At 37.6% G+C, this 19,622-nt stretch overlaps 1 protein-coding gene and 1 non-coding gene across 2 annotated transcripts in view; both read right to left on the reverse strand.

Moving 5' to 3' along the window:
- Positions 1 to 19,622, reverse strand: part of ANKS1B (ankyrin repeat and sterile alpha motif domain containing 1B) — a 1,587,094-nt gene that overhangs the window by 1,536,819 nt on the left and 30,653 nt on the right.
- LOC126023092 (U1 spliceosomal RNA) lies at positions 8,280 to 8,437 on the reverse strand. The gene has a single exon (XR_007500304.1). It is a non-coding gene; the product is annotated as a U1 spliceosomal RNA (small nuclear RNA).

The raw sequence follows: 19,622 nt of genomic DNA on the forward strand, positions 1-19,622 counted from the left end.
ATATGGTCCCCCAATTCAGGAGCGATTTCTGAGCACATAGCCAGGAGTAACCACTGAGCATCAATGGGTGTGGCTGAAAAAAAAACAAAAACAGTTGAATCTAACATGCTGCTACATACAAGAAACACATCAAAATAGTTAGAACAAACATAAATTCAAAATCAAAGGTGAAGTTCATCCAAGCAAACAACTCCCTTAAAAAATAGAGTGGCTGATTACCTTCTCCTGTGCTTAAGGACCACAGCACAGAGAAGGGACCCAGTGCCTTACCACAGGTAACAGAGGAGGGAGGAGACCTGAGGTCAGGGCCAAACCTCAGTGTAGTTTCTGCCATTACCCACCCCGCACTTAAGGGCCACAGCACAGAGAAGAGACTCAGCAGCTTCCCACAGGTAACTGAAGAGAGAGGAAACCTGAGGGCAGGGGCAAAAAACTTTGGGCAGTAGCCACCATAACCTGCATTTAAAGGCCTCAATGCAGAGAAGGGACCTAGCACCCAGCACCTTGCCACAGGGAAAAGAGGAGGGAGGAGACCTAAGGATATGGCCAATCCTCCATATGGTTACTGCCATTACCCATCCCCATGCTTAAGGTACACAAAATAGAGAAGGGAACCAGTGCCTTGCCACAAGTAACAGAGAAGGGTGAAGACCTGAGGGCAGTACCAAAACACCACCTGGTTGCCACTATTATCCCCACTTAAGGACACACTTCAGAGAAGGGACCCAGCACCACATCACAGGTGACAGAGGAGGGCTAAGATCCAAGGGCAGGGCCAAATATTTGTATAGCAGCCCCACTCCCAGAGTCTCCAGACCAGTAAGTCTGTATACCATACAGGTCTAGGCATACCAGACCTAGCACTTATTTCTCTCATAATTCCCAGCTCATAAAATGGTAGCAAAACAGCAAAACAATGAAGTAGCTTGTAATACCTCTGCCATATTTTGACAAGCTCACTCAACTAGGAAAAATAAACTCAAAATACAAAATACCTCTAATCATTTATAACACAGTAAATTCAGCAGACCATTTTATTAAACAACCCAAAACGTCAACATTCTAACCCACAAAATGTAAAGAAATATGGGTAAACTAAGAAAGACACTAGCAGCTGGGAATATAGAGAAAAATCCTAGCAAATTTCCAAGTCCACCAAAATGCACGAGCCCGATAGATGAGGACCTAAAAGTAGCAATGAAAATCATAGCAATAGAAATTAAGGAATCACTGACCTGCGAAATTATGAAATCCATACATGAACAATTCAACCAACTGAAAGAAAAACTTTTAAATAAGATGAAAGAATCCATACAAATAGAATTAAGGGAAATAAAAAACATCTTAGCAACCATAATAGCAGATTTACACAGTTGAAGAATCACATAGAAGAACTTGAAAAAACACAACAAACCAAAAGTGACAAAGTTAATAAGGAAATAAAGAGGTAAAGCATTGGAAGAAAATATTAGGTATTTAATGAACAAGACAAAAGAAATAATCTGAGAATTGTTGAAATACCTGAAGGGGAGAAATTAGGGAAAAGGGAAGAACAAATAGTGAGAAAAATAATAGCAGAAAAAGTCCCCAAACTCGGGAAAGAGGCACCAGTACAAATTCAAGAAGTGAAAAGAGTCTCTAATAAAATAGATGCTAATAAACAAACACCAAGACATAGTAAGCCAAATGGGTAAAAAAAAAAAAGAGAAATATGAATTCCTTATAGCAATGAAGAAGAAAATCCCTCAAGTGCAAAGGAAGGAACATAAGAATCGAATCAGATCTCCCATTTGATGTAATTCAGGCAAGAAGACAGTAGAATGACATATTTAAATTACTGAATGAAAGAAACTTCCAACCTAGAGTCCACTACCCAGATTAATTCTCATTCATATAGAAGGGAGGACAAAAAAAATTCTCAGACAAAAAAGAATGCACACTATTTGTGCTAACCAAACTGATTCTAAATGAACTACACAGAGATGAGTTAAACAATCCAAACACCCAATTGTAACAACAACCACCCTACACAATACAATAGCACACCAGTCCTCTCTGTCAAGAACAAAAGTCCAGGGCCAGATGGTTTTACAAGTGAATTCTATCAAACATTCCATGAATTACAGGACTTTTCTCTACTTGCTTTGGCATAAGAACTGATCCAGTGCGACATTCTTCCCTGAGGCTTCTCTTCCTTGGAGGTGAGTCGACCTGCTCACAAAAGGTGGAGCCAGCTGAGTTCTGCTTTGTCTCTGCAGCATAGCAGACATCTTTGGAATTTTCTCTGCTTGCTTCAGTCTAAGAACGATCCTGTGCAGCTTCTCTTCCTTGGAGGTGAGTCGGCCAGGTCACAAAGGGTGGAGCTAGAGGAGTGCTCCACTTCACTTTGTGGCTGCACACATCATCTAACCAATGAATACCACCACAACACGTAGAAAACCCCACAATAAATGCATGACAATAGAGAAACAACACAGACCAACACCAGGCATAGAGAATGAAGATGACAACTATGATGACCCAAAAACAGCCAACCACCTAGTCAGTCTCTCAGATATGGAGTTTAGAGAAGAAATATGAAGGATGTTTACAGAACTAAAAGAAAGCATAGGGTGAGTTGAGCAGAACACTAATAAAAATCAAGAGAATATGAAGATGGAAATCAGAAAATTTCAAACTGAAATAACAGATCAAATAACATGTCTGAAAAACTCAGTAGATGAATTGAAAAACTCAATGGAAAGCCCTCTCTAACCAGGTTAACAGCAGCTGAGGAATAGGATTAATGAGCTGGAAGATGAGATGCATAACAACTCCATACAGCAGAAGAGATTGGAAAAAAATCCTTAAACAAATGATTGGACCAATGAAAAATTACTCAAAAAATCTAAACAGATGAAAATAGAAGTCTCTGATAAGCTCAACAGAAAAACTTAGAGACCGGATGAAAATCTCCAAGAGAATCAACAGTCAAGAAACATCATTACAGAGAAACTACAGAGGTTAATGAATACATGTGACCAAATTCTGCATGCCTGAAGAGTAACAGCTAAAAGAGACCCCAGGATTAACACCCCCAAGACACACATCCTAGTCACAATGACAAATCCCACCAGATAGAGATAGAATACTGAAAGAAGCAATCAAAAAGAAAGTTACATTAAAGAAAGCATCCTTGAGATTTACAGCAGACTGTCCAAGAAGAATTACAGCTGCTGATCCTCAGGCCTCTAACAAAACATTGAAAAGAAAGGAATCCTTTCTAACTCCTTTTATGAGGTCAATGATGCACCTCATTCCCCAAAGATGGCAAAGACTCCACCAGAAAGAAAACTACAGGCACCAATCTCACTAATGAAGTATACATGCAAAAATCCTTACAAAATCTTAGCAAACCAAATCTAAAATTACATCAAAAAAGATTATACACTATGACCAAGTGGGTTTCATCCCAGGATGCAATGAATGGCTCAACATATGCAAATCAATCAATATCATACACATCAACAAGAAGAAAGGTAAATACTATTTGATCATAACAATCAACACAGAGAAAGCATTTGACAAAATCCAACACCCATTCGTGCTGAAAACACTCAGCAAAATAGGGTTGGATGAAACCTTCCTCTAGATCAGGGGTCCTCAAACTTTTTAAACAGGGGGCCAGTTCACTGTCCTTCAGACTGTTGGAGGGCCAGATTACAGTAAAAACAAAAATTATGAACAAATTTCTATGCACACTGCATATATCTTATTTAGAAGTGATGAAACAATAATGGAATAAATACAATATGTGGCTGTGGGCATAGTTTGAAGACCATTGCTCTAGATAGTTACAGTTATCTATAAGAAGCCCACAGCCAACACTATCCTTAATGGTGAAAAACTGTGAAAACATTTCCACTAAGGTCAGGAACTAAGCAAGGCTGCCCAGTTTCTCCACTCTTATTCAACAGAGTTTTAGACGTACTAGCAATAGCAATCAAACAAGAGAAGGAAATCCAAGAAATCCAGATTAGGGAAAGAGAAAGTCAAACTACCACTTTCTGCAGATGATATGATAATATGATGATATACATAGAAAACCCTAAAGAGTTCACTGTAAAAAACTCCTAGAAACAATAAATCAATACAGCAAAGTGGCTCGACTACAAAATCAATACACAAAAGACAATAGCATTCCTCTATACAAATAACGAAGTAGAGGAGAAAGACATTAAGGAGTCGATCCCATTTAAAATAGTATCTAAAACTATCAAGTACCTAGGAAACAAGCTGATAAAAGAATGGTGAACGATCTGTACCATGAAAAATTCAAAACACTTCAGAAGAAATTTAAGAGGATCTAAGGAAATGGAAGAACATCCATGCTCATGGGTAGGTAGAATCAACATTGTCAAAAATGACTATCTTACCTCATTTTTATTTAGATTCAATGAAATTCCTATTCAAATTCAGACATCATTTTTAAGGACTTAGAACAATCAATTATAAAATTTATATGGAACCACAAAGATTTAGTTTAGCCAAAAGAAAGAAGCTGGGTGGAATCTCCTTACCTAATCTGAAGCTTTACTATAAAGCCATAGTGATCAAAACAGCATGGTACTGGAACAAAGACCATCTCAGAACAGTGTATTAGAATAGAATATTTGGGATATACTCCCCAAATATGTAGTCAACTAATATTTGACAGAGGAATCAAGAACTTGAAATAGAACAAAGACAGCCTTTTTAACAAATGGTATTGGAACAACTGGATAACCACCTGTAAGAAATTAAAGATTGGGGCCCGGAGAGATGGCACAGCAGCATTTGCCTTGCAAGCAGCCGATCCAGGACCAAAGGTGGTTGGTTCGAATCCCGGTGTCCCATATGGTCCCCTTGCCTGCCAGGAGCTATTTCTGAGCAGACAGCCAGGAGTAACCCTGAGCACCGCTGGGTGTGACCCAAAACCAAAAAAAAAAAAAAAAAAGAAATTAAAAGATTGATCCATACTCACACCCTACACAAAAATCAACTCAAAATGGACTAAAACCTTGAAATCAGAGCTGAAAATATAAAGTTCATTGAGAAAAAAATAGGCAGAACACTTCAAGACTTATATATCAAATAAGTCGTTGATGATAGAATGCCAATGGCAAGAGATTTAGCATCAAACCTAAATAAAAGGGACTACATTAAACTAAAAAGTTTCTGCATGTCAAAATAAATTCTGGTTAAAACTAGAAGATAGGGGGCGGTGAGGTGGTGCTAGAGGTAAGGTGTCTGCTTTGCAAGCGCTAGCCAAGGAAAGATCATGACTGCGGTTCAATCCCCCGGCGTCCCATATGGTCCCCCAAGCCTGGGGAATTTCTGAGTGCTTAGCCAGGAGTAACCCTTGAGCATCAAATGGGTGTGGCCTGAAAAACCAAAAAAAAAAAAAACTAGAAGATGGATAATGGAATGGGAAAAAAATTGAACTCAATACATCAGATAAAGTTTGGTATCTAGGATATTCAGAGCACTCAGAAAGGTGAGATCCAAAAACATCTAATAAAGGAATAGAAAATGAGGAGAAAAATGAATAGACACTTCTCCCAAGGAAAATCAAGAAATGATCCTATAGACACATGAAAATATGTTCACCATCATTCATCATTAGGGAAATCCAAATCAAAACAAAAATGAGGTACCAACTTACACCAGTGAAGATGGCACACATCAAAAATAATGGAAGCAGGGGCCAGAACAGTGGAGCAAACAGAAGGCGTCTGCCTTGCACACACTAGCCTAGGATGGACCAAGGTTCAATCCGCCAGCATCACATATGATCCCCCAAGCCAGGAGCAATTTCTGAGTGCATAGCCAGGAGTAATCCCTAGCATCACCGGGTGTAACTGAAAAGCAACAAAAAAAACAAACAAACAAGCAACAACAACAACAAAAATAAACGGGACCTATCTCTGTTGGCGGGGATGTGGTAAGAAATAAACTCTCATCCACTGCTGGTGGCAATGATGCCTGGTCTGACCCCTACAGAAAACAGTAAGGAGGGTGCTCAGTAAACTCATAATTGAACTGTCATATGACCCAGCAATCGCACTCCTGGGTATCTATCCCAAAGACAAAAGGACATTCATCCCAAAGTATGTATGCACTCCACTATTTATTGCAGCACTCAGCACAAAAGCAAACATTTGTAACCTACCTCGATGCCCAAAAACAGATGAGTGGGTTATGAAGATGTGGTACTTATACACAATGGAATACTACACAGCAGTTAGAAATAATACAATCATGGATTTTGTAGCAATGTAGATGAATCTAGAAATATTATGTTAAATGAAGTAAGTCAGAACAAGAGGATAAAAACAGAAAGATAGCACTTATCTGAGTTATTTAGAATATATAGCATATATACATATAATACTCTATGAAGAAACACAATGGTGATAGAATCTCCAAACACTGTAGGTGTAAGCATATAGCAAAAAGTGTTCAAATCAAGTGTAAGAGGGCCAACACAAAGCCTTGACAATCCATTATACCATAAAGAAACCAGCAACAATGGAAACAGTGGTTTAGAGTGAATAGTTGTGCAATCAACCTCTAACTACAAAGGCCTATAATAATTTCCTAATGTATTTATCCACAGAACCAGGTTGCAGAATATGATTGCAAGCCAGGGACTCCCGCTGCAGTCATTACAATCAATATGTTTTAATGCCTTGGTTTTATCAGGTATAAAATAAACCCTTCAGCTTCTTTGTCTACCGTGGTTCTTGAAAACATCGGGTGGGACACCTTAAGTTTATGCTTCAGTAATCAATCAACTAGATACTATATAGTGCTCATTATGACAATATGTTTTGTTTATGTCTACTATTAGAACCTAAAGTATATGATCATTCAGACCACCGAGTCAACAGTGCACCACAGACTTATGTTACAGGTCCCACTTATCCAATTTGTTTTTGCAAATTACCATTTCCTTTTTCTCTCTTTTTTTCTTAGTTGTTCTTTCCTTCTCTCCTTTCTTTCTATTCATCAATTCAATCTATGTTAAATAAGGTCCACACTTTCAGTTTCTATTTAGGACAGGAACCTCGATAAATAAAATGTGGTAGATAATACTACATAGCCACCTCTGATAGTCTTCATTATGACACTGCTTAGTACTCTAGATGCGAAAATTAGGCTTATCCTAAAATGCTCCAGCCACTATCTAACCTTGAACCCTTCATTTAGCAAAGCCCACCACTGTCATTGATGAAGTGCCTAGAAATTGAAAACGCTTCCAACTCCAACACATCAGCCCAATTTCTTTAAGTAATTTTTATTTTCTCTTCTCTCTTCTCTTTTGTGTTCCCTTTCTTTCCCTCCTAATGTATACCTTAGCTAATTATTTATCTTTTCTTAATGCAATTATTTTTAAGAGCTCAGACCCATCCTATAAGGGTCAGACCTCCAACAACAACTTAAGAATAGATCTCTAGGGGTTGGCGAGGTGGCGCTAGAGGTAAGGTGTCTGCCTTGCAAGCGCTAGCCAAGGAAAGGACCACGTTTTGATCCCCCAAGCCAGGGGGCAATTTCTGAGCACGTAGCCCGGAATAACCCCTGAGCTTCAAATGGGTGTGGCCCGAAAAAAACAAACAAAAAAAAGAATAGATCTCTAATGTATATCTATATGTGGGCATGAGTTTGTATACGTGGACTCATCTATGATTGCCAAACCTAAATTGTAAACAATCCATGCATAGCTCCTCTTATATATTATTCCTCCTCCCCTCCTTCAGAAATCCTTCTATCTTCATCCCCCAATCCTGATCCAATATCCCTCCTTATTTAACCCCCTTTACCCTCAGTTCTTAATGTATTAGGTACCAAGACTGACCTCTTGCCTCAATAAGCCAACACCAGCTCCCAAAGTGAAAGGTCACCCTCTCAGTCCCACATCTCGTGTTCCAGCAAGAAAGTACAACCAGCACTTGCTGTCTCATGCTACGTGAGTCTTCTCACCCCACCCAAATGCTACTGGATTCAGCTCCAAAAGAACCCAAAGCTCAAGGACACTACCCGATCCTTTACCGCTAATCATTTCTCAAACTCAACCACACCATGGTGTTGATGAAACTGTGCCCTGGATTTCACCCCCCACAAAAATATCTCAAAAGAAATAATGGGGGTGCCTATACTTCTTTTGTATGTTTAATACTTCTATAATAATACCTCTTAGTGTATTTATTCCCAAATGTAAAGGTATCATCCTCCATCACTTTTTTATTTTTCTTTTTTTTCAGGGGAGAGCACGAACACAGTCCCCCACTACCACAAATTATGCAGTCAAGTTCCCACATTTGGGGAAATTGCAGGGGTCAGCACACCTGGAGTGCAATGGGTGAGCCTCACCCTGGAGAAACCACCTTCGTGATCATAGTATCTGCCAGGTAAGTATCATCACTTTTTTCTTTAAAAACTTTTTAAATTTATTTTATTTACTTCTATTTATATGTAGATAGATAGATAGATAGATAGAGATAGAGATAGATAGATGATAGATAGATAGATAGATAGATAGATAGATAGATAGATAGATAGATAGATAGATAGATAGATAGATAGATAGATAGATAGATAGATAGATAGATAGATAGATAGATAGATAGATAGATAGATAGAGATAGATGATAGATTTAACTTCACCTGTTTTGGTTCAGCTTGATACAAAAACCTAGAAAGTCTTGTCTGGGATAAAAGCTCAAGTCAAAACCAGAGCACAGAGATTGTGTAGCCTGTCATTTTTATGCCCAAATGTACCAGCAATATAATATGGCACCATTCCCTTTTGCGGCATACTACAAAAAAGAGGAAATTTTATGTATAGAAACAATATTTACCTGGGATAAGAACCTATACATTTTATAATACAAAGGCACCTCTCACCCTGAACGTGTGTCATGTGGACCCAACTTAGACTCCATGTGATCGGATAGTGACTGTCCAACCTGAACCCCAGATCCCAGACATAGAACTAAAGCAGCAACAGCACCAGGAACCAAACTCACCCTGGGAAATTCCCAATACCACTCTGGCACCAACTTGCGCCAGTTTTGATATGAAGTTCTGGCAATGAGGAAATGGCAACAATGTAATCTAAGAGCAGGTTGTTCTATCTCATCAATAATGGTAAGATGAAATCAGAAGACACATCATCCTTTGATCTGTGCAAAAGCCAAAATCGCTAACTACAGAAGACTGACTCTGACAACCATGACCAGGCAAAACTTATCCAGGGACCAATAAGAAAGATCCTAGTTTAGGCTTTGGCCTAAGATATATACAAAAAACCAAGATCTCTAATTCCAGAGGTCTGACTTTGACAACTGTGCAGGACTTCTGGAATGATAATGAAAGGTTTATCTTTGACTTTTTCCTAGGATCTGTGCAAAATCTAAGACCACTTGTTACAGAAGACTGATTAAAACAACAATGATGGAAAGAAACTTCTAGAACTGTAAAAAAAAAAAAAAAAAAAAAAAAACTTTTATCCTAGACTTCATCCTATGACCTGTGCAAATACCAAGATCTCCAGCTACAGAGGCCTGATTTTATCATCTACAACTGAGCAGAAATTTCCTGGCACCACAATAAGACCTTGGGATGTGAAAATGAGTGTGTATTGAGCCTGTAGTTGTTCCCATAACAGTATGCTTCAAGGGCAAAGAAACCTTGTATCTCTTAGGCCAAGGAAATCCCCTTTCTAATTTCCCCCAATAATTACTGTGCCTATGGGAAAAAAAGAAAAAAGCACAAAACCTTGCCACACCAGCCCTCCTTCCTTTTTTCTTTTTTTCTTTTTTCTTTAATTTTTTTCTTCTTGTTGTTTGTTGTTGTTGTCGCTGTCGTGATTATTATTTGGTTGTTGCTGTCTTGTTACTGTTGTGCTTCTTGTAGTGGCTGGTTCTGTTTTTATGTTTGTATTTTGTTTTGGGGGGATTTATGTTTTTCTTCTTTTTTTCCCTGTTTTTTTTTAAATTGATATTTATAACCTCTAGACATCCCTCCCAGTTATTTTTCCTTTTTTCCAACAGAACCACATAACTTGAATCATCCTGTTCTGCCTCATAAATTGAAAGGTAAAAATGAATGGTACCAGGTTAAACCAGTTGTATGAACATTGAGTGGAAATAAAAAATGATCAGACTTAAACACCAAACCTATAGATACCCAATCTACAACAAGCTATACACAGTGGGGACCAGTTAAACTAGCAGTCTGGGGGCAAACTAGAGAGATATGAGATGCATTTAGAGAACAGGGGTAGAGGGAAGACAACATAAGTGGTGGAAATGGCCCTGATTCATTGTCACTATGCACTTTAAATATTACTTTGAAAGATTCATAATTCACTTTGGTCACAAAAAATTATTAAAAATGGAGTGGCCATATTAATATCAGATGACATGAACTTTAGACTTAGGAAAGTTATAAGGTACAAATATGGATGTTTCATAATAATTCAGAGGTATGTACAACAGGAAGACATCACATTACTAAACATATATGCAATCAATGAGGGACAACAAAATATTAAATACAATTTTTGACAAATCTGACAAAATACATCAATAGCACAAAAAAAATCATGAGAGTCTTAACACCACCCTGTCACCCCTTGATAGGTCAACCAGGCTGAAACACTACAAGATTGTATTAGCTCTGAAAAGAGAAATGGAAAAAAAAACAGAGCCTGTATATAAATACTAAGATTTGACAAAAGTCAAATCCAATTTGATTAAAGAGCTTGATATCAGACCTGAAACCATAAGGTGTATAGAATAACATGTAGGTAAAACACTCCATGACATTAAGACCAAAGGCATCTTCAAGGAGAAAACAACACTATCCAAACAAGTGGAAGCAGAGATAAACAGATGGGATTATTTTGAGCTGAGACGCTTCTGTACCTCAAAGAATATAGTGAATAGGATACAAAGGCCATCAACAGAATGGGAGAAACTTTTCTCCTAATACTCATCAGATAAGGGGTTAATATCTAAGATATACAAGGTACTGAGAGCACATAAGAAGAAAACATATCTAACTCCATAAAGTGCAGTTAGGGAAATAACTACACTAACAACTATCATGACAATCTTGATGAGTGAGAGAAGTTAGAATGCCTGTCTTGAATACAGGTAGGGGTTGGGAAGGTGGGGGGGAGGGGGCATTGGTGGTGAGAATGTTGCACTGGTGAAGGGGGATGTTCTTTTTATGACTGAAACCCAACTACAGTCATGCTTGTAATCATGGTGCTTAAATCAAGGTTTTATTTAGGAAAAAAAGTAAATAAAAAATATGGGGAGAAGAAATGAACAGACAATTTCTCAAAGAAGAAATATAAATGGCCAAAAGTCACATGAAAAAATGCTCCACATCACTAATCATAAGGGATATGCAAATCAAAACAACTATAAGGTACCCTATTACTGCACACATCACAAAGAAAATGCTGGTGGGAATGTGGAGAGAAAGAAACTCTCATTCACTGCTGGTGGTAAAGCTATCTAGTCCAGTCTTTATGAAAACAATAAGGAGATTTCTCAAAAACCTGGAAATTGAGGGGCCAGAGTGATAGTGCAGTAGTTGGGGGTTTGCCTAGCATGTGGCTGAAACAAGATGGACCTGGGTTCTATATCCAGCATCCCATATGGTCCTCCAAGCCAGGATTGATTTCTGCACACAAGTAACCATGAGTAAACCATGAGTAATGCCTGAGTATCACCATGTGTAGCCCCAAAACAAAAAAATTAAAAAACTAAAATACTGGATATTGAGCTCCCATATGATCCAGCTATAATTACTCCTAGAAATATACCTTAGAAACAAAAAAAAAACACAGTACAAAAATGCCTACTGCATACCTATATTCATTTCATTTCTATTTACAATAGCCATAATCTGGTAATAACCCAGATACCCAATAATAGATGAGTGGCTAAAGAAACTATGGAACATATAAGCAATAAAATACTATGCAGCCATCAGGAAAATGAAGTCATGAAATATTCCTCTACATGGATGGACATGGAAACTATAACTGTGAGCGAAATAAGTCAGAGGGAGAGAGACAGACACAGAATAGTCTCTCTCTTCCATTAGATTTAAGAAAAATAAAAGACATTAATGTAATAATACCCAGAGACAATAGAGATGAGAGTTGGAAGGACATGCCCACTGTATGAAGGTACCACAAAGAGTGGTGAGTTCAGGTACAGTAATAACTACTGACAACTACCATAACAATGGTAAGGAGTGAGAGAAATAGAATTAATGTCTCGAGTACAGACAGGGAGTGGGAGAGTAAGTAAATGAGGGGCGTTCATGGTGGGAATATTGCACTGATGAATAGGGGTTTACTTTATTTATGACTGAAACCCAACTACAAAAATGTTCATAATTATTGTGCTTAAAGATATTAATTTAAATAAATTTACACATTACCCATTAAAATAAAAGAAAAATCATGAGTTAAACTAAAAGACAATTAACTGAGTGGGGAAAAATCTGCACTCAACAATCAAATCAAGATTTAATATGCAGCTATAAAAGTAATCTCAAAGATTAACCCCCAAATCTAAAAATGAGGAAAGAAAAAGCACAAACACCTCTGAAAAAGAACAATAGTCAACAAACATATGAAAAAATATTCATTATCACTTATCATTAGGGAAACACAAATCAAGATAACATTGAGATATCATCTTACACCAGTGAGAATGGCACATATCAAAAATACTGGGAAGAAACTGTGTTAGCAGGGATATAATGGTAAAGGAAATATCATGAACTGCTGGCGAAAATGCTGCCTGTTCCTATACATGGATGTACATGGAATCTATTTTGCTGAGTAAAATAAGTCAGAGGGAGAGGGAAAAATGCAGAATAGTCTCACTCATCTATAGGTTTTAAGAAAAATAAAAGACTTTTTTGCAGTAATTCTCAGAAACAAAAGAGAGGAGGGCTGGAAGGTCCAGCTCACTACATGAAGCTCACCACAAAGAGTGTTGAGTGTTGTTAGAGAAATAACTACATTGAAAATTATCATAACAATGTGAATGAACAAGAGAAGTAGAAACCTGTCTAGAGTACAGGAGGGGGTGGGGTGGGGAGGAGAGAGATCTGGGATATTGGTGATGGGAATGTTGCACTGGTAAAGGGGGGTGTTCTTTGCATGACTGAAACCCAACTACTATCATATTTGTAATCAAGCTATTTAAATAAAGATATATTAAAAAATAACAGCCTTGAAATTATATGAAAGAAATAAAACCACAAATAAATAAGCAGCTGATAAGTGACAAACCAATTAAAAAACAACTATAGCTTTTTGGGGGTCTCAGGCAAGGTGAAACATAACACGGAAATTTCTCTTTTCTTTTTTATTTATATATCTTTATTTAAACACCATAACATGACTGTAACTGGGTTTCAGTCATAAACAGAACACTCCCCTTCACCAGTGCAACATTCCCATCACCAATCCCCCCATCTCCCTCCTTCATGACACCCTACCTGTATTCGAGACAGGCATTTTACTTCACTCACTCATTAAAATTCTCGCGGTACTTGTTAGTATAGTTATTTCTCTAACTGCACTCACCACTCTTTGAGGTAAGGTTCATAATATGAGCCAGTCCTTCCAGCTCTCATTTCAATAAATGTCTTTATTTTTTCTTAAAAACCAATAGATAAGTGAGAATATTCTGTGTGTCTCTTTTTCCCTCTGACATATATCACTCAGCACAATAGTTCCATGTCCATCCAAGTATAGGAAAATTTCATGACTTCATCTCTCCTGATGGCTGCATAATATTCCATTTTGTAGATGTACCACTGTATCTTTAGGCATTTATTTGTTGAAGGGCACCTTGGTTCTTTACAGATTCTGGCTATTGTAAATAGCACTGCAATGAATGTAGGTGTGATGAAGGTATTTTTGTATTGCATTATGTGTTCCTAGGATATATACCTAGGAGTAGTATAGCTGCATCATATGGGAGCTCAATTTCCAGTGTTTTGAAGAATCTCCATATTGTTTTCCATAAAAGCTAGACTAGATGACATTCCCACCAGGAGTAAGTATTCATTTCTCCCCACATCCCCACCAGCACTGATTGTTCTTGTTCTTTATGTGTCAGTCTCTGTGCTGTGAGATGGTACCTCCAGGTTGTTTTGATTTGCATATCCCTTATGATTAGTAATATGGAGCATTTTTCATGTGCCTTTTGACCATTTGTATTTCTTATTTGATAAAATGCCTGTGCATTTCTTCTCATTTTTTGATGGGATAGATATTTTCTAATTAAGTTCTGTCATTACATTGTATATCTTCGATATTATTCCCTGGTCAGATGGGTATTGGGTGAATAGTTTCTCCCAATCTGTGAATGACCTTTGTATCTTAGACACTATTTCCTTTCAGGTGCAGAAGCTTCTCAGCTTAATATAGTACCATCTGTTTATCTCTGCTTCGACTTGTTTGGACAGTGCTGTTTTCTCCTTGAAGGTGCCTTTAGTCTCAAAGTAATGGAGTGTTTTACCTATTGTTTTTCTATATACCTTATGGTTTGGGGTCTGATATCAAGGTCTTTAATCCATTTGGATTTGACCCTTGTGCATGGTCTTAGATGGAGGTCTGAGTTCACTTTTTTGCAAATGCCTGACCAGTTGTCCCAACACCACTTATTGAAGAGGATTTACTTGTTCCATTTTGCATTTCTTGTCCCTTTATCAAAGATTAATTGCTTGTATACCTGGGAAACATTGTCTGAATACTCAAGTCTATTCCACTGATCTGAGGGTCTGTCGTTATTGCAATACCATGCTGTTTTAATGAGTATATAGCTTATTAATATAATTTAAAGTTAGGGCAAGTGATGCCCCACACATTCCTTTTCCAAGAGTTGCTCTAGCAATTCATGTATGTTTATTGTTTCAAATGATATCAAGAGTGTTTGATACACTTCTTTGAAAAATGTTATAGATAACTTTAGAGTAATTGCATTAAATCTGTAAAATGCTTTGGGGAATATTGCCATTTTAATTATGTTAATTGTCCCAATCCATGAACAAAGTATCTGTCTCCATTTCCTTTTGTCGTCTTTTATTTCTTGAAGCAGAGATTTGTAGTTTTCTTTATATAAGTCCTTCAGCTCTTTAGTTAAGTTGACTTCATGGTATTTGAGTTTGTGTAACATGTGAATGGATTATTTGGGGGGGGTTTGGGGGGAGCCACACCCGGCAGTGCTCAGGAGTTACTCCTAGTTCTATCTCAGAAATCGCTCCCGGCAAGCTCGGAGGACCATATGGGATGCCGGGATTCGAACCATCATCCTTCCACATCTAAGGCAAATGCCTTACTGCTGTGCTATCTGTCCGGCCCCGGGATTATTATTTAATGTCCATCTCTTCTGTATCATTATTGGTGTATATGAAGGCCACTGAGTTTTGCATGTTAATTTTGTAGCTTACCACTTTCCCATCTAAATGTATTGTTTCGAGAAGCTTTTTGGTAGAGTCTTTAGGGTTTTCTAAATATAGTATCATGTCATCTGTATCATGTCATCATATCATCTGAGAGCTTGATGTTTTCCTTTACTATCTGAATGCCCTGAATATCATTTTCTTGTCTAATCACTATGGCAAGAACTTCCAGCACTATGCTGAATAGGAGTGGTGAGAGGGAGCAGCTTTGTCTTATACCAGATTTTACAGGAAAAGCTTTTAGTTTATCTTCAAGAATAATATTATTCTTTTTCCATTTGCCATTTGGTTTGTTAGATGGCCTTGACTATATTCAGAAAAGTTCCTTCCATTCTTATCTTGCTGAGAATTTTTATCAATAATCAGTGTTGGGGAGGAGGGAGATTTGGGACATTGGTGATGGAAATGTTGCACTGGTGAAGGGAGGTGTACTTTACGTGACTGAAACCCAACCACAATTATGTTTGTAATCAAGGTGTTTAAATAAAAATATTAATTTAAAACAAAGAATCAGTGTTTGGCCTTATTGAATGCTTTCTCTGCATCTATTGTTATGATTATATGGTTTTTATTTTTCTTTTCGTTGAAAGGTGTACTATATGATTGACTTACGTATGTTAAATGATCCTTGCATTCCTGGAATGAAACCCACTTTGTTGGATCCTATTTGCCAGAATTTTCTTGAGAATTTTTTGCATCTGTGTTCATCAGGGATATTCTTTTTGGGCAACATCTGTCGGGTTTTGGTATCAGGATAAAGTTAGCTTCATAAAATACTCTTTGGGCATGTTCCTGATACTTCAATTTCATGAAAGAGCCTGAAAAAGATTGGTAGTAATTCCTCTAGAATGTTTTGAAAGAATTCGTTAATGAATCCTTCTGGGCCTTGGCTTTTGTTTTGGAAGAATTTTGATTACCCTTTTAATATCCTAAGTATTGATGGATTTGTTTACATATACCAGATAATCCTAGTTTAACCATGGAAGATTATGAGTCCAAGAATTTATCCATTTCTTCCAGGTTCTTATTTTTCATGGAATATAGTTTCTCAATGTAGTCTCAGATTACCCTTTGAATCTCTGCAGTATCTGTATCATCTTCCTTTTTTCATTTCTTTTTTTTTTTTTTTTTTTTTTTTTTTTTTTGGTTTTTGGGCCACACCCGGTGGTGCTCAGGGGTTACTCCTGGCTGTCTGCTCAGAAATAGCTCCTGGCAGGCACGGGGGACCATATGGGACACCAGGATTCGAACCAACCACTTTGGTCCTGGATCGACTGCTTGCAAGACAAACATCACTGGGCTATCTCTCCGGGCCCCCTTTTTTCATTTCTAATCCAGTTTATTAAGTTTCTCTCTCCATTTTATGAGTTTTACTAGTGCATTATCAATCTTGTTTATGTTTTCAAAGAACCAACCTTTGTTTTCATTGAACTTTCAAAAATTCTTTTAAATTCCACTTCATTAATTTCTGCTCTAAGTTTTTTTTTTATTTCCTTCTGCCTACATATTTTTGGTTGTTTTTGTTGATCATTTCTAATTTTATAAGGTGGGTCATTAAGCGTTTTGTGTAGGCCCCTTCTTCCTTTCTTTTTTTAATTAATATCTTTATTTAAACACCTGAATACAAATAAGAATGTAGTTGGATTTCAGTCATGTAAAGAACACCCCCTCCTTCTTCCTTTCTGATGTGTAGTTGCAAAACTGAAAATTTTCTTCTTAGTACCGCTTTTGCTGTGTCCCACAAATTCCGATAATTTATTAATTCATCGTTGTTTCCAAGAATGTTTTGCTTTCCTCTTTGATTTAATCTCTGACCTGATTGTTCAGTACTAAGCTGTTTAATTTCCAGGTGTTCAAGTTTTTCTTCTATGTCCCTTTGTAGTTACTTCTACTTTCAATGCCCTGCGATCTGAGAAGGTATTCCATAAAATTTACATCTTCTTGACTTTATGGAGATATGTTCTATGGGCCAGCATGTGGTCTATCCTGGAGAATGACCTAGTGCATTGGAGAAGAAAGTGAATCCTATTTTCTGGAAATGGAGTGCTATATATATATTTGCTAGAGCCTCATCGAGTGCATATGTGTTTAGGAGTGTTATTTCTTTCTGTTATATTCTTTGATTAGTATAAAATGACCATCTTTAACCCTTATAACTTTTTGGAGCCTAATTTTTGTAGCATCAAATATTAATATGGCCACTCCAGCTTTATCAAGGGAGTTGTTTACTTGCATCCAAGTTTTCCTCCAGTGTTTGATTTTCAGTCTATGATTGTTCTGACTATTCAGATGTGTTTCTTGTAAGCAGCAGTATGTTAGCTACAGATTTGAATCCATTTTGTCACCATGTTTCTCTTAGCAGGTGCATTTAGTCCATTGATGTTGAGAGAGATCATTGTCACGGGACTTAGTGTCATCTTTGTGTAGAAGTTTGGTGTGTTTGTTGGTCTCTCTTGTCTTTTAGGTAGACCTTTCAGTTTTACTATTAAGGTTGATTTTTTTTTTTTTTTGGTTTTTCGGGCCACACCCATTTGATGCTCAGGGGTTACTCCTGGCTAAGCACTCAGAAATTGCCCCTGGCCTGGGGAGACCATATAGGACACCGGGGGATCGAACCGCGGTCCTCCTTGGCTAGCGCTTGCAAGGCAGACACCTTACCTCTAGCGCCACCTCACTGGCCCCTTAAGGTTGATTTTAAGACTACAAAGTTTCTTAACTGTTGTTTACCTATAAAGCTATACTTCCTTCAGACCTGAAAGTGAGTCTAGATGGGTGCAGTATTTGAGGTGAAGCATTTATTTCATTGAGTTTTGTCCCTATAACCCACCACTGCCTTCTGACCTTGAGAGTTTCTTGTGACAGATCTACTGTAAATCTTAAGTATGCTCCTTTGAATGTAATTTCTCTTTTAGATCTTATTGCTTTCAGAATTCTATCCCTATTTGGATATCCTTGTGACTAGGATGTGTCTTAGGGTGCTTTTCTTTGGGTCGCTTCTATCTGGTACTCTTCAGGCAAGCAGGATTTGGTTGCATGCAATCTTCAGCTCTGGGTGTTTCTCTGAAATGATGTCCTTCACTGTTAATTCTTCCTAGGGATTTTCTTCCTGGGTTTCTGGGACTCCAATGATTCTTATGTTGTTTCTGTTAAATTTATCAAAAACTTCTCTTTTCATCTGTTCACATTCTTTATGTATTTTTTTCATTGTCTGATCATTTTCTTTAAGGTTCTTTTTCAATCTCTTCTCTTGTGTGGAGTTGTTCTGCATCTTATATTCCAGCTCACTGATTCTGTCTTCAGCTCCTGTTATTCTGTTGAAGAGGCTTTCCATTGAGGTTTTCATTTCATCTACTGAGTTTTTTAGTCCTGTTATTTTATTTGGAGTTTTCTGATTTCTATCTTTATGGTCTGTTCAGCTTCATCTTTGTTTTCTTTGAGTTCTAGGGACATCCTCCATATATCTACTCTAAACTCCTTATCTGAGAGGCTAACTAGGAGATTGGTACTTTTTGGGTCATCAAAGCTGCCATGTTCATTCATTATGTATGTAGTTGTCCTGTGTTGTTCCCCCACTGACACATTTGTATTACAGTTTTTACTATGTGTTGTGGTGAGGTTCATGGGCTAGAAAATGCTTGCAGCCAGAGTAAAGCAGAGTCACCATGATCTTCTGGCTCCATCCTTCATGGGTGGAGAGCTCCTAACTTTCTGATGTGCCCTGAAGAGAATATGTTTGCTGGCGTCTTCTTTGTCTGTCTCATGCACAAAAGCAGGAAACCAAGCAGGGAGCAAAGCAGCAGACTTGTATGTCTCTTTGTGTTGGAAACAGATGGTAGAAATCAGCCTCTACCCTTTGTGTTTGGAGACAGCCTATCTTATGTTGTGGAGACAAACATGTTTGCTGGGATCTTCTTTGGCTGCCTCACGAAGGAAAGCAAGAAACTAACAGGGAAGTTTCATTATTCTACTACATCTCTCTTCCTTTCAGTTTTCTCAAATATCATTCTCCAATAAATTGTAATTGATTTAGCATACATAACAAATTAATATGGTAGTAGAATAATTCTTTAACACAATGTATGGAGGAAAAACAT

The sequence above is a fragment of the Suncus etruscus genome, chromosome 11 (genome assembly GCF_024139225.1).
Source record: "Suncus etruscus isolate mSunEtr1 chromosome 11, mSunEtr1.pri.cur, whole genome shotgun sequence".
NCBI classification, from domain to species: domain Eukaryota; kingdom Metazoa; phylum Chordata; class Mammalia; order Eulipotyphla; family Soricidae; genus Suncus; species Suncus etruscus.